We start from the raw sequence: 13,808 nt of genomic DNA, 5'->3' as shown, positions 1-13,808 counted from the left end.
TGTATTCTGACTCTAAATCCTTAATAAATTTCAGATCTTCCTTGCTGTAATGAGGTTTCCCTTCTAACATGACTTTACCACCCGGGATAAGCACTCCTTCCATCACCTGATTTTCCTGTGCTGCTCGTTTTGTCTCCCTGTCCCCAAGCTCATTGCCTCTTTCTACAACCGACCGCACACTTTGATGCACTTTTACATGCATAATTGCCACCTTTTCTGGTAATTGAATAGCCTGCAAGAGTTTCAGAATTTCTGTGGCATGCTTGATGGTTTTTCCTTGAGAATTTAATTCCTCTTCTTTCCAGATGGCTCCGTGAGCACGAACTATGTCAAATGCATATTTAGAATCCGTCCATGTATTGACCTTTCTTCCTTTAGCTATCTCGAGTGCCTTTGTCAAAGCTATTATTTCTGCCTTCTGGGCAGAGGTCGAGATAGGCAACGGTCCGGAGTCCAGCACTCCAATGGGGTGGTGACGGCATACCCCGAATACCGGGTATCATTGATCACATAACTGCTTCCATCGGTGAACCAGTCTTCAGCTTCCTCTAGCAGAACATCCTTTAAGTCCGGGCGACTGGAGTACACTGCTTCGATGGTTTCAATACAGTCATGTTCCACTGGTTCCCCTGGGTTTCCGTCTAGAAAGGAAGCTGGGTTTACAGTGTTAGTTACCACTACACTATCTCCACATCATCTTACTCCAACATAATGGCCTGGTATTTCAGAAACCTCTGCGGTGACAACCAATGGCCACCTTTAGCCTCTAGAACTGCTGTTACTGTATGAGAAACAAACACAGTCATCTTCTGGCCCATAGTGAACTTGCAAGCTTCTTGGATATTCAGGATAATGGCCGCTACAGCTCTGAGGCATCCTGGCCATCCTTTTGCGGCCTCATCTAACTGCTTGGGAAAATATGCTACAGCCCTTCGATAGGGTCCTGAATCCTGGGCCAGGATTCCTAATGCAATTCCCTGCTTCTCATGAGAGAATAAAAGAAAAGGCTTACTCATGTCCGGAAGTCTGAGTGCAGGTGCTGACATTAGGGCCTTCTTCAAGTCAGTATAGGCCCTTTTCGCTTCTGGAGTCCGTTCTAGTTGTTTCCCAGGGCTACATACCTTAATAAGGCCATACAGAGGCTTTACTAGGAGTCCATAATTGTATATCCAAATCCTGCACCACCCTGTCATGCCTAGGAAGGTACGTAGTTCTTTTATAGTTCTGGGTAGTGGTGTTTGACAAATGGTTTCCTTTCGGCTTTGTCCCAAAGTTCGGGTTCCTGCACCTATTTCGTATCCCAGGTAAACAACTTGTTGCTGCACCACTTGTATTTTCTTCTGGGACACCCGGTATCCCTGTAGGCCCCAAAATTTAAAAGACTTACTGTCCATGCCACACAGCTTTCCTTGGTTTCTGTAGCAATGAGTAAGTCATCCACATATTGAAGCACTTTTCCTTTGTTGGGTAGCGGATCCCATCTTTCAAGGTCCTTAGACAATTGGTTGACAAATATTGTGGGGCTATTCTTGAACCCTTGTGGCAATACCATCCATGTTAATTGTGTCTTGCGGCCGCTATTGGGCTTTTCCCATTCAAAAGCAAACAAATTTTGGCTGGACTCATGGAGAGGGAGGCAAAAGAAGGCATCTTTCATATCTAAGACTGTAAACCAGGCTAATTCTGGGGTAAGGGTAGTGAGTAGAGTATAAGGGTTGGCCACTACTTGGTATAGGTCTTCTGTAATTTTATTAACTGCCCTCGGGTCTTGTACAACTCTGTAGGATCCGTCTGGCTTTTTACTGGAAGAATAGGAGTATTAAAAGCCGATTCACATTCTTTTAGTAATCCTTGTTCTAAAAATCTTTTGATGGTGGGTTGTATGCCTTCTTGATCCTCTCGTTTCAGAGGATATTGTTTTATCGTTACTGCCTTCTGTCCTGATTTTAATTCTACTATAACCGGTGTGGCATTTTTAGCTTGTCCTGGTACATCTATTTCCCAAACTCCAGGGTATACCCGATTGGTGATTTCTTCACTCAAATTTCCCTTTAATGGGGTATTGGACAAAAGTAAGCTCATTACTTGAACATACTGCTCGTTGTTTACCTCCAGAATAACGTCTCCATTTTTAAATTCTATTACTGCTTCCAGTTGTTCTCAAAGGTCCCTCCCTAAGAGGGCCTTGGGAGAATTTGGTAAATATAAAAATTTATGAATCCCCATCTGTTTTCCTAATTCATATTTTAAAGGTTTACAAAAATAAACTTTTTCCGTTTGGCCAATAGCCCCCTTTACCATAACATATTTTCCTTCTAAGGGCATTAAGGCTTGATTTAGTACCGAATAAGTGGCCCCCGTATCAACCAGAAACTCCACCTTTTTCTTTTCATTCCCTAGCCTCATGGTAACCAGCGGATCAGCGAGGGTTGATCCACCCAGTCCCCATCAATCCTTGTTTGCTGCCATTATCTTTTTTGGTTTACCCCAGTTGAGCCGCTTCAATCTTGGGCATTCTGATTTCCAATGTCCCCTCTCCTTACAAAAGGCACACTGGTCCCTTTCCAGCGGTTCCTTCCGGACCCTCCTTCCCCACACCTCATTTACCAATGCCACAACCTTCTTCTGTCCTTTCCTGTATTCTTTCTCTCTGTTACTAAAAACCCTCCAAGCCTCGTCCAACAGCACTTCCAAATTTCTACTATCCGTATGACGTAACTTTTGCAACTTGTGTCTTATGTCTCCAGTTGATTGTCCTATAAAGAGTGAGACTAACTGCTGTACTCCCACATCGGACCCTGGATCGAGGGGAGTATTTTTATGCATTACTTCCCTCAATTGGTCCAGGAATTCTGATGGAGTCTCTGAAGGGCCTTGTTTAACTGCATATAGGGTTGACCAATTAATTGGTTTTGGCATTGCCCTCTCCATTCCCCTTAAAATCCGTTCTTGGTATGTTTTCAATCTCCTGAATTGAGCTGAGCTATTCGGATTCCACCGTGGGTCTTGGAGAGGGAAATATTCCTTAGTATCCTCTCCTGAATTCTTGCTATATTCTACGGCCATATCTCCTGCCGGTTTTAATACCAGTTGTTTTTCAGTCTCTGTTAGGCAGTCCAATAACAATTGTATATCATTCCAATCAGAGTTATGTTGTTTTAATATAAACTTAAATTGTCTGGTGACCCTTACTGGATTGTTTCAAAATTCTTTCACAGTTCTTTCCCATTTTTCCAAGTCCATGGTGGAAAACAGAACTTGTATTAACACAGCTCCCCCATCCGGACCAACCACCTCCCTCAGAGGTGCTTGAAAAAACTCCTTACTCTTTTTCCCTTGGAGTCGAGTAGCTACAGGACTATCCAGGGGAGGAGGAGGTGGAGTCTGATCAGGATCTGACTCTCGCTCTTCTGACGAGGGAAGCGGGGGAAGCCGCTGCCGTGGGGGAGGATGAAACAAGTCTACTTGATCAGAGTCTGTTTCTAAGTGTCTTAGTGCATCTCTGACCAATGCTACATGCAGAGCAACATCGCTTTAGTTTTCCTTTTATTTCCTGATTATTCTCTCGCTCCAAAGCAAGTACCAGAGGATCTGACGGTGCTATTAAGCTGCAGTCCCTTTGCCAATCAGGGTGATTTCGGAGGGTGAAAAACCCGTGTACGACACCTCATCCCATTTCCCTTCTCTTCTCAGAAACAACATTAGTTGTAAGAGAGTATTGTAGTCTAGTGTCTCATTTAATGGCCATTTTGCCTCACCCTCCAGTTTATAAAGTTGCCACTACTGATTACAGTATTTCATAAGGGTCCTCTTATTTTCTGTGGATCCAGACTCCATAATATCCTTCCAGTGAGCTAAAATGCAACCCAAGGGACTCTTTGTCAGGACTTCTTTGTCCTGAGAATTCCCCATTTTTCTAAAGGATTGTGTTCTGGTAATTGCCTCAGAGAAAGGTACAGCCTGATCACAATTCAGTTCTTAGCACTTTGTTTAGTTTTAATGTTCTTATTAACTCACTTTGTTCACTCGCTTCGTTCAAATCAGGCCGCTCCCCTTGCAGGGATACGGAACCGCGGATCAGAACTCCTCATTCGCTTCGCAGTGACGCTGCGTTTCACTCGCTCACACACGCCAAACCAAATGTCTGTATCTCATACTTTAAACATTAATCAGTGAGTCATATACCATTAAGACTTTGCCACAAATATAAAACCAGTTGATTCACACAATAAGCTTAACAGAATGGTATCAGATGTAAAGATTTCACAAGCTTGTAAAAAGATAATTCCTTCTAGCAGCCGGCTGCAAACATTCATTCTTAAGTCCCGAATCAAGATGTAATGACCCTGGATCCACTCAGCCAGTATTCAAGATCACTGGTGTTCTGCTACAGATCGGCAAACCTCACTAACAACACTTCATACTACCAACAGTGTACCCCCCAATAGAGGCTTATGCTGTACACCAGACGTCTCTGCACAATTTATCAGCAGTCCCAGCCACGCGTACGCCTTACTGGCCCCAAATGATAAACATACCATTTTGATATTTTCCGCTGTAAGGGATGGTCATTGTCTACCCCCGCAGTGAGAGTCCAGGGAGTGGAGACCCTCCGAGAAACACTCGGGGCACGCCTACGGCGTCCACCCCTCGGTCGATCCTGCAGCCAAACAGAGCACGTCCCATCTGGGTCACCAAAACTGACATGCGGAAAGACGACTTTACAACCAGTGAGGTTATAAAGTAGGTATGTTTATTCAGCACTGGACGCATGGAGGATCGCTCCGTGACAGCGTGCGTGCCCAGAACTAAAAGCGGCCCCTTTTATGATGCCAAAGTTACATATTCATTAGTCCTAATACATATGTATTATAATTCCGGGAATAGGGAGGGAATATTACAATTAATTCTGAGAAATCATTAACATATCCCCCGCCCCAAGTCCCTCCCCATCACGCCTGCGCAATGTCTCTTGGTGGTCGTGGGCAGGGGTCTTCTGATGAAGGCTCGTAGTCTTCTTCACTGTGTTCGCTAGATGACCCTTGCTTTCGCGCAGACTCAGTTCTGTAGTTACGCTCGTCTCGTACTTCAGGCGTTGTTGGATACGGTTTATTGCTAACTTGCAGCTCCTTTATCTCGGTGGCTCAGTAGTTCCTTCCTTATCTCAAGGACAATGGTGGGCTCATCCTGTTTTTCTCTCATTCATTCGCAAGGGAGTTATCTAGTTAATGTTTTCTTGAGAAACCATCTGGTTAATGCCTCCTCATTCATACATCACAGCAGCACTGGAGAAATCAGGCTGTGTCATTACCACCTCCTCCAAACCTCAGATGATACACTGCCTGGATACAGTGGCTCCCAGCTACAGGGCCTTGGCTGAGATGCAGGAGAACTGGCTTCTGGTCTCCATGGCTCGGGGGATGAGAGTAGAACTCCAACATCAGCTGGCATCTCCACACGGGAAAACGTTCACTGGCTCTGCTCTTAAAAGCTTTTCCTTAAAAGCAAGCATCCTGGCAAAATGGTTTGACAGTTGCCAGATGACGTCCTTCATCTTGAGAAGTTGCAGCCGCCTGCTCTGACTCTTCCAATGTGATTCCTGACAAGTCCTCTTGGCCGTTGTCAGTGTTCCCCGGCCACTCACAAACTCCCTTTCCCAACAGACTTACTTTCCTGGAAACACCAGTACCCACATTAGTTTCACCCTGTCTCTAAGCCGGCTCCCTCAGCCCTGCTGCTGCTCTGCTCTGGTAGCACTGAGTCATACCGCATCTGGGTACCACTGAGAAGGACCTGAGTGGTGTACAGATGCAGCCATGTGGCATCAGCCTGGAGATGTGTGCATACGGGATCCTCTTTCTCCACCAGTCAGAGCTGATCAGGGTTCAGGGTTCTCATCAGTGAGACCAGAGTGCTGTGGCCACTCGAGCCAGATGCCAAGATGCACTTCTGCAGCTCATCAGCCTGGTGCTGAGTGAGGCAGCGGCAGAGACCTCGCACCAAATTGGTATTGGGCTAAAGACACTGGGCTCCAGTTGTTGGTCTGCTGTGAGATGTAAGATATTTGCTCCGAACCAACTTAGATGTAGCATAGCTGAGGGCTGACTCCTTCCCTTTTTTGCTCTTGCTGAGATCATTCCCACATGCTGCTGCTGGAAGTTTCAGGCGGAGCCGACGCCCCTTCTTATGGAGCAGCTTTTAAGGTTAATTTCTAGTTCTTGACCCCAACCCGAGTTACAGCTTGAGCTGTGACACAGCTGTGCCTGTATCTGGACAGGACCCCACTGATCTCAGTTTGGACCCTGGCATGAGGATAAATTCCCAGCTTGTCCTGAGACCTGCCTCAGTTCTGTGAACACACCTGGTAATTGCTGGACTTTGTTGAACCCTGATTATTGCCATGAGACCTCATTCTGACCTTGGTTCACTGGCGCACTCTTGTTGTTTGACCCTGTCCAGGAGTTAAGCACCACAGCGCACGTCCTGCACTCACCCCAAGTGGGATGGGTAAAAGAATTAGAAGGGTAAAGGTGTGGAAAATCATGGGTTGAGAGCAAGACAGTTTAAGAATTACAAAACGATTGTAAGGGGAAGAACAAACAAACAAACAAACAAGCAAAAAAAAAAAAAAAAAAACATAAACAAGAGAAAGAAAGGAAAATGTAGCCAGGAAAAACAAGTGATGCAAAAGAAATCAATTGCTCACCACCAACTGACTGATGCTCAGCCAGTCTGCAAGCAACGGCAGCCCCCACCAACTTCACCCCCAGTTTTATTGCAGAGTCTGACGTCAATATGGTATGGAATATCCCTTTGGTCAGCTGGGGACAGCTGTCCCAGCTCTGACCCTTCCCAGTTTCTTCTGCACCCTTGGCCTACTTACTGGCGGGCAGTCTAAGGAGCAGAAAAGGCCATGATGCCAGGTAAGCACTGATCAGCAACAACTAAAATATCCCTATATTATCAACACTATTTTCAGCACAAATCAAAACACAGCCCCATACAGACTACTAGGAAGAACTTAACTCTATCCCAGGCAAAACCAGTGCACTCACTGACTTGCCTTTCCAGCTTGACCCCAGACATCTGTAAGACAAGAGCCTGAGCCAGAACAGAAGCAGGACAACTTAAAACTTCTGTGCACACTTGCAGACCTATGATTGTATTGGCATTTTGGAAAAGCTGGGACAACTCTCATGTCTGGAGTGTGTCGTAGCTCTGCAAAACAGAAGGCAAAGTTGCAGCCCTACACTCCATAACAGCAGATTTTTTCCCCGCAGGAAATTACGAGGCCTGGCCACAGCTCAGGCCTTGACCTCCTTTGGAGCCTGTACCAACCTCCTGCTAGTTTGGTGATGGGGCATCGAGTGCATCCACCACACCAGGTACACAAGCACAAAAGCCATTTGACATCGTTGCCCACCATCCTCAGAGGGGAAAAGTAGTGGGAGAAGGAGACTGCTCCTGATGGCGCAGATAGAAGCAGGAAAAAAGCATGTACATGACAAACACTCATGGCGCTCCTGATTACCATAGCTTTGCAAAAACAGAGAGACTTTGCCTGACTTCCAGACACTCACCCAGCTGCTTGCTCACTCCTTCTCCCTCCTCAACAGGATGGGAGGAGAAAGTAAGGTGTCGTGGTTTGGGCCTGGTCGTCAGCCAACCACCACACAGCAGCTCTCTCTCTCCCTTCTCTTCCGACAGTAAGAAGGGACAGAAAGCCAGACTTGGGGTTCGAGATAGGATTTGGATGGGGAAAAAATCCCCCCTTTATGGTCATGAGCAAAAGGCAGACTCGTTAGGAGAAGACAAAAAAGTACATACATTTAATACAGACACTAACAACACGTAACAGAGTAGGACAGTGAGAAGCATTGTCACATCTTGAGAACACCTTCCCCCCAACCCTCCCTTATTCCCAGACTCAATTCTGCTCCCGATATCTCTACCTCCTCCCCCCAGCGGTGCAGGGGAAGGGAATGGGGAGTGTATTCATGCTGCCACTTCCTTTATCCTCAGTGAGGGGAGTTTCTGGAAATTCCTCCCCCTGATCCATCGTGGTCTTCCTCTCACAGGAGACAGTCCTCCACAAGCTTTCTCCAACATGAGTTCCTCCCATGGGCTGCAGTGTTCCCCACACTGCTCGTCATGGGTCACTAACTTTCTCCGACTGTATCCTCTCCCACAGCTGCAGCCCTTCCCAAGCTAATCCGGCGTGGGACACCCGCATGCTGCAATCATCCCAGCACTGAACTACAGCTGCGGGGTCTAACTTTTCCCACAAGACCCCGTCCTTCTTTTGGCACAGCACCTTGATCAAGCAGGCAGAAGCCACAGGCCATAAATCAGTGTCTGCTCCACCGTAGATCTTCATGGGTGCCAGACGGGGGCCGCCTTGCCATCTCACCACAGGATACAGGGGGGTCTCTGCTCCAGCACACCTCCCCCCTCCTTTCTTCCTCCTTTCCTCCACTGAACTTGGTGTTCACGCAGCTGCCGCAACTTCTCCTCACAAGTCTGACGGCACGTCACCACGTCCCTTCTTAAATATGTTATCGTAGAGGCTCAGATGGTTGGCTCAGTTTTCCAAACAGAAGTGGAGCTGACTTGGAGCTGGGGGATTCGAGAAGCTTCTCACAGGGGACCTCCCACATAGCCCCCTCTCTGCCACCAGAAATACTCCAACACTCACTCGACCCAGGACATAAGTTGAAAAAGATAATGGGTCGATGTAAAGATAGGGGGATAACTTAACAGTTACCAACACAGGAAAAAACAGGCTAGACTTGGGGAAATTTCCTTTAACCTATTACCAGTGAAAAATAGAGAAGTACTCCATAAGAGCAGGTTTTTGCCCCTCAGGAAACTACGAGGCAGATTCCTTTGGGAAAGTGCTCTGAGGGTTCAAAGGGGCCTAGGGAGATCATGAAATACAGCAGTTAAGATATGATGATAATAACACAAAGGAAATCACAATAATTAATTCAATCCATTTCACTGCCTAAAGAATCTACCAAGGACATTAGATGGTTGTTTTTTTGGAAGATTTTTCCAACTCTTAAATGCAACAAATTATACGATTTCCAAAGTTGTATCTGTTCCTTAATGAAGACTGGACTGATTCCAAAATACCTTCACTCCACCTCCAAAGCTTCTTCACATATACAGCTTCCTTCGTAACACCTTCTATTTCCTCCAACTTAAGCTCTTCTATTTCTCCAACATTAAGAAACACAGGGGGACATGCATTGGCCATTAGAATTTGTGATTTTATGGGGGCTGCAGAAGTCCTTGTGCTTGAACATCAAAGAAGTTTGACACATGCTGTTTGACTCACCCTGTGGCACCCAGGGTCTGTCCTATATCTCACCGCCGAGCAACACCTGGAGCCCAGTGCCTTTGGACCAATATCCCTTTGGTGTAAGGTCTCGTCCACTGCCTCGCTCTGCACGGGGCTGAAGACATGCAGAAGTGCATCTGGCATTGTCAGGAACATGAGAAGACCTGTTCCCTGCCTCAATCACCAGAAAGACTACATCATAAGGGGATTGATACAGGGACAACATCCTGCGTAAGCGGGCAGGCTTTCTTGGCCTTCCTCCATCTATGTAGAGCAAAACTGGCGGGCACAGGAGGCAGAGAATGCGCTTCAGTTCTCTGGGCACCTCTGCCAGATCGAAGGCACTGCTATCCAGTTGCAGATGGACTCCCCCTGGCATGGGCAACCCGCTACTCTGCGGTGCTCACGGACACAACAAAGGAGAGACCACAGGCTATGACCTGCACATGCCCCCACCATGAGGGTCACACAAGTACAGAGGGACACATGAGTGCTCACACATGCCTGCATGGAGCCATGCAAAACTTTGGATGCTCACATAAAACCAGGAAACCACCGGCAGCTGTTGGGGAGACGCTGGGGACCACACTGGCAGAACAGGATTCAAGTAACCCGGGAAGAGAGCGGGCCCCACTCATGCTCCTGGTGGACACGAGTGCAGCAAATTTGTCCTCAGAGTACTGTTAGTGTTGCAATAGTGTCAAAGCCTTCCAGCAGAAGCCCACCTGTGTGCAACAGTGATGGACCTTAAGTGAGGAATGAACAGTAGGATAAAAAGCATTTGGGGTGTCCTCTCTCATAGGGGTCCTTGGGCACACTCAGACAAGGAGCTCGAGAGCGGTGCCCATTTCCTGACAACTTTGCCACAAACAAGCCCGCAGGTATGACGCAGGTGCATATCAGTTGACTGCACAGGATGCTACAAGCACTTGAGTCGAGTCTTCCACCTGCACTGACGTATTTCTGCCCCGTAAAATCTTGGGCCTCTCATCCCGGCACTTACAGAAGCCTTCATATAGGAAAGCGCGTGACAGAAGCCAGGAAATGAAAAGGCAGCAGTGCAGGAAGCCAGGACACAGCCCATGCCATTAGCTGGGATGGTTTGCATTTGGCATGAACTTGTCAGAAAATTATTACTTCCACAGAGGGTGCCTCTGGGCCCGAGGCAGTGCTGGACGACTATAAAAGACAGCCCAGCTCTCTCCTCTCTCATCCACTTCTCTCGCCTCCTTCTCCTTGGGAACCAGGTGAGTGTGAAGCCTCTTCTGCTCCTCCTTCAAGATCAGGTCTTTCCTCCGTGTATGTCTCAGGTGACACGGGCTGTCCTAGGCCAGAGCTGGGAGCTGCTTCTCATGGGAGAGGGAAGGGGGGAGAAGTTCTTCTGCAGAGAGAGCCTGGGACTGAGTGGAGGTGGCTCCGGGGCTTTGAGCTGGGCAGCGTACGCTGGGCTCGGGGGTGCCTCGGCTCCACTGTGGCTGGGTGCGTTGCTGCTTCTCACGTGCCTCTGTTTTCTGCTCCCCGCTGCCCTGTCCCCCAGGTGCACCTCCGGCCCCGAGACATGTCCTGCTGCAGCCCGTGCCAGCCCTGCGTGCCCTGCTGCCAGCCCTGCGGCCCAACCCCGCTGGCCAACAGCTGCAATGAGCCCTGTGTCAGGCAGTGCCAGAGCTCCACTGTCGCCATCCAGCCCTCCGCCGTGGTGGTGACCTGCCTGGCCCCATCCTCAGCTCCTTCCCACAGAACACCGTTGTGGGCTCCTCCACCTCCGCTGCCGTCGGCAGCATCCTCAGCTGTGAGGGAGTCCCCATCAACTCGGGGGGCTTTGACCTCTCCTGCATCACCAGCCGCTACTGTGGCAGAAGGTGCCCCCCCTGCTAAAGCAGCTGGCAGCGTCCTTGGGCACGACCCTCTGAGACCTCAGAATATGGTGCTGGACAGAAGATAGAGCTTTGGACCTGGCTTCTCCTTCAGAGGGTGGCAGGGTGTGGCCAGCCTGCGCTGGCTGCAAGCGTGCTTACGTTTGTTTTCTTCTTGCACTCTCTTCTCTCTCACTTTCCTTTGCCGTCACTGTCTCCTAACGTTATCCTAGCAGGGACCTGTTGGCTTCCCTCTCTCTGCAAGGCAGGCAGACGGACATCCTGCCAGAGCTCCGCTGCATCTTAATGGCTGGCCCTGGTGCCCCCCGGGAGCCACCTCCTTTTCTTCTTCAGACTCATTAAAGTTGTGCTGCATCCAAGCCCGCGCCTCCGAGTCTTCCTTCCTTCTGGGACAACTCTTCCAGTCTGCTCAGGAACAAAAAGGGGTTTTTTGGAGAGGATGCATTTGGGCACAAAAGAGGACCCTTCCTCATTCCCAGGGGAAGGAGAGGGTAGGACTCACTGCACCGGGTTGTCTTTTGTGCCCTGTGCCCTGGAGCTGAAGGAAGACATCTCTGGCTGCGCCACAGTTAGTGGCCATCAGTCTCTGCAGCCTTGCTGCCTCCCTTCCCAGGTGGGCCTGGAGCACTGGGCCCTGGACCACGTTCTGTGAATGAGGAGCCCAGCAACTGCTGCCCTTGAGTGAGGAGCCCACGGCTGCAGGCCAATGGATGAGGTCAGCAGCCCCTCCGGCTCGCGGAGAACAGCCCTCCTCACGCCCCGGATGCACCTCTGCTGGGGAAGGAGGTTCAAATAGATGGCTCCAAAGAGTGGCAGGAGTGGCGCTGGGGGAAGAGTGATGCCTGGGGACAGCCCACAGTCTCATCTCCCCCCTTCCCCTCCCCTCCACTACGCGATCTGTGTTCCATGGCCAGCGCACACGGGCACAAGCAGGTGAGGCCAGTACCTCATACACCTACACCCTCCAAGCCGCAGCCACGGTGCAGCCGCCAGACACCCGGCAGGGCCCAGCTGCTGTCCAGACAGACAGGGCTGAGGTAATTCACAAGTTAGTACTGGTATCAGACACAGATTGGAGTCCCTGCTCCCTGGGAACACAACAACCCCATAGGCCACTGCAGCTCCAGCAGAGCACCCGGTGCCCAAAGACCCATGGCTGCTTCCTGCTGCTTTGACTCCTCCAAGCCTCGGGAAGCATTTACTTCTGACCAATTCTTCCACTACGGTCCCCAGCATCCCCTCAGAAGAGTCTCCAGGTGCTGTTGGTTTCCTGCACATGTTTGATTCTTTCTGCTTGACTGTATGCTGGCTGAGGTGAGCACAGAGAATTTTGCTTGATTCCATGCAGGTGTCCATTGAGCACCTGTGTGTCTGTCTGTGCTTGTGTGACCCTCACGAGGGCGTGTGCAGGTCATAGCAAGGGGACTCTTTCTCGATGTGTTCATGAGCTGCACAGAGTAGCGGGTTCCCTTTGACATAAGGAACAGTGGCTGGACTGGAAGCTACAGCCGCATGGTGGTAGCTTCGACCTGGCAGAGAGGTGCCTGGAAAACAAGCACTGAAATGCAGTCTCTGCCTCCTGCACCCTCCATTTCTTGCTTTGTGTGCATGGAGAAAGGGCAAGCAAGACGTCCCACCTCATGCAGGCCTTTATCACCAAGTGGATCCCTTTGTGATGCGCTTTTGCTGGTGACTGGGATGGGACAAGGGCTTCCCACCTACATGCCAATGACCAGCACTTCTACAGCTCGTCAGCCAGGCAGGAGCCGGGACCTCGCACCAAATCTGCATTGGACTATAGGGACGCTGGTCCAGACGTTGCTCTGCTGTGAGGTGTAGGATAGTTGGACCGACCCAATTTAGAGCTAGTGTAGCTGAGGGCTGGCCCTTTGTCTGGCTTGCCGAGAACACATCGGTTGACATCCCGAGAGTGCCACACGGTGAGGAGCATAAGAATGTTCTGACAAGGTGGGAGGATTCTTGCCAAGGGTATACGCTCCAGTCTCTGCTGAGCTGCTCCTCAGAGCTGCTGATGAATTTAGCACCCGTGCTTTGAGCTTGCCCAGGAAGGAATTGCCCCCCCGTGCTCTACAAACAAGGCCCTTCTCCCCTTTTTGTTGGGGTCATTTTTACTTTTGAGCCCTTCCTCTTCCCTTCCCCAGGCACTTGCTGGGCATTTCCTCTTGTCCTTCTCCTGATGTTTCTTGGACTGAGCCCCTCTGGTGGCACTCCACCTCCCATTTCTGTTCCTCCAAATTGCTCTTGCAGCGAGCCGGATGTGAGTCCACCCCAATGCCCTCCAGCCTCTCCACCTCCCCTGTCAGGAAGGGGAGGTAATTTGGATCCAGTGTGGCAAAAACATCCCGTCTACTTCCTTTGTGCGAGGATGAGTTTTTCCTCAAAAATACCCAACCATCTGAGTCCTGTTCTCGATGTGGTAGCATGTTGCTAATGTGGCATTTGATTGTGCTTCTGGGATTAGGTGGAGTGACTGCGCAATCATCTGTGAATGTTGTTGAGCATGAGCTCTATATTTTTGCAAGCTGCCCATGAGAAACAGAGTTGTTAGTCCGGCTCTTCTCTTGCACTTC

At 49.5% G+C, this 13,808-nt stretch overlaps 1 pseudogene; it reads left to right on the top strand.

Moving 5' to 3' along the window:
• Nucleotides 1-10,456: 10,456 nt before the first annotated feature.
• LOC122152809 lies at nt 10,457-11,576 on the top strand (annotated as a pseudogene).
• The last annotated feature ends 2,232 nt before the right edge of the window (nt 11,577-13,808 follow it).

Source organism: Tyto alba, unplaced genomic scaffold (genome assembly GCF_018691265.1).
Source record: "Tyto alba isolate M040663 unplaced genomic scaffold, T.alba_DEE_v4.0 Super-Scaffold_12, whole genome shotgun sequence".
In the NCBI taxonomy this organism is placed as follows: Eukaryota; Metazoa; Chordata; class Aves; order Strigiformes; family Tytonidae; genus Tyto; species Tyto alba.
The sequence above is the reverse complement of the archived record's forward strand: the minus strand, read 5'-3'. Positions and strand labels throughout refer to the sequence as shown.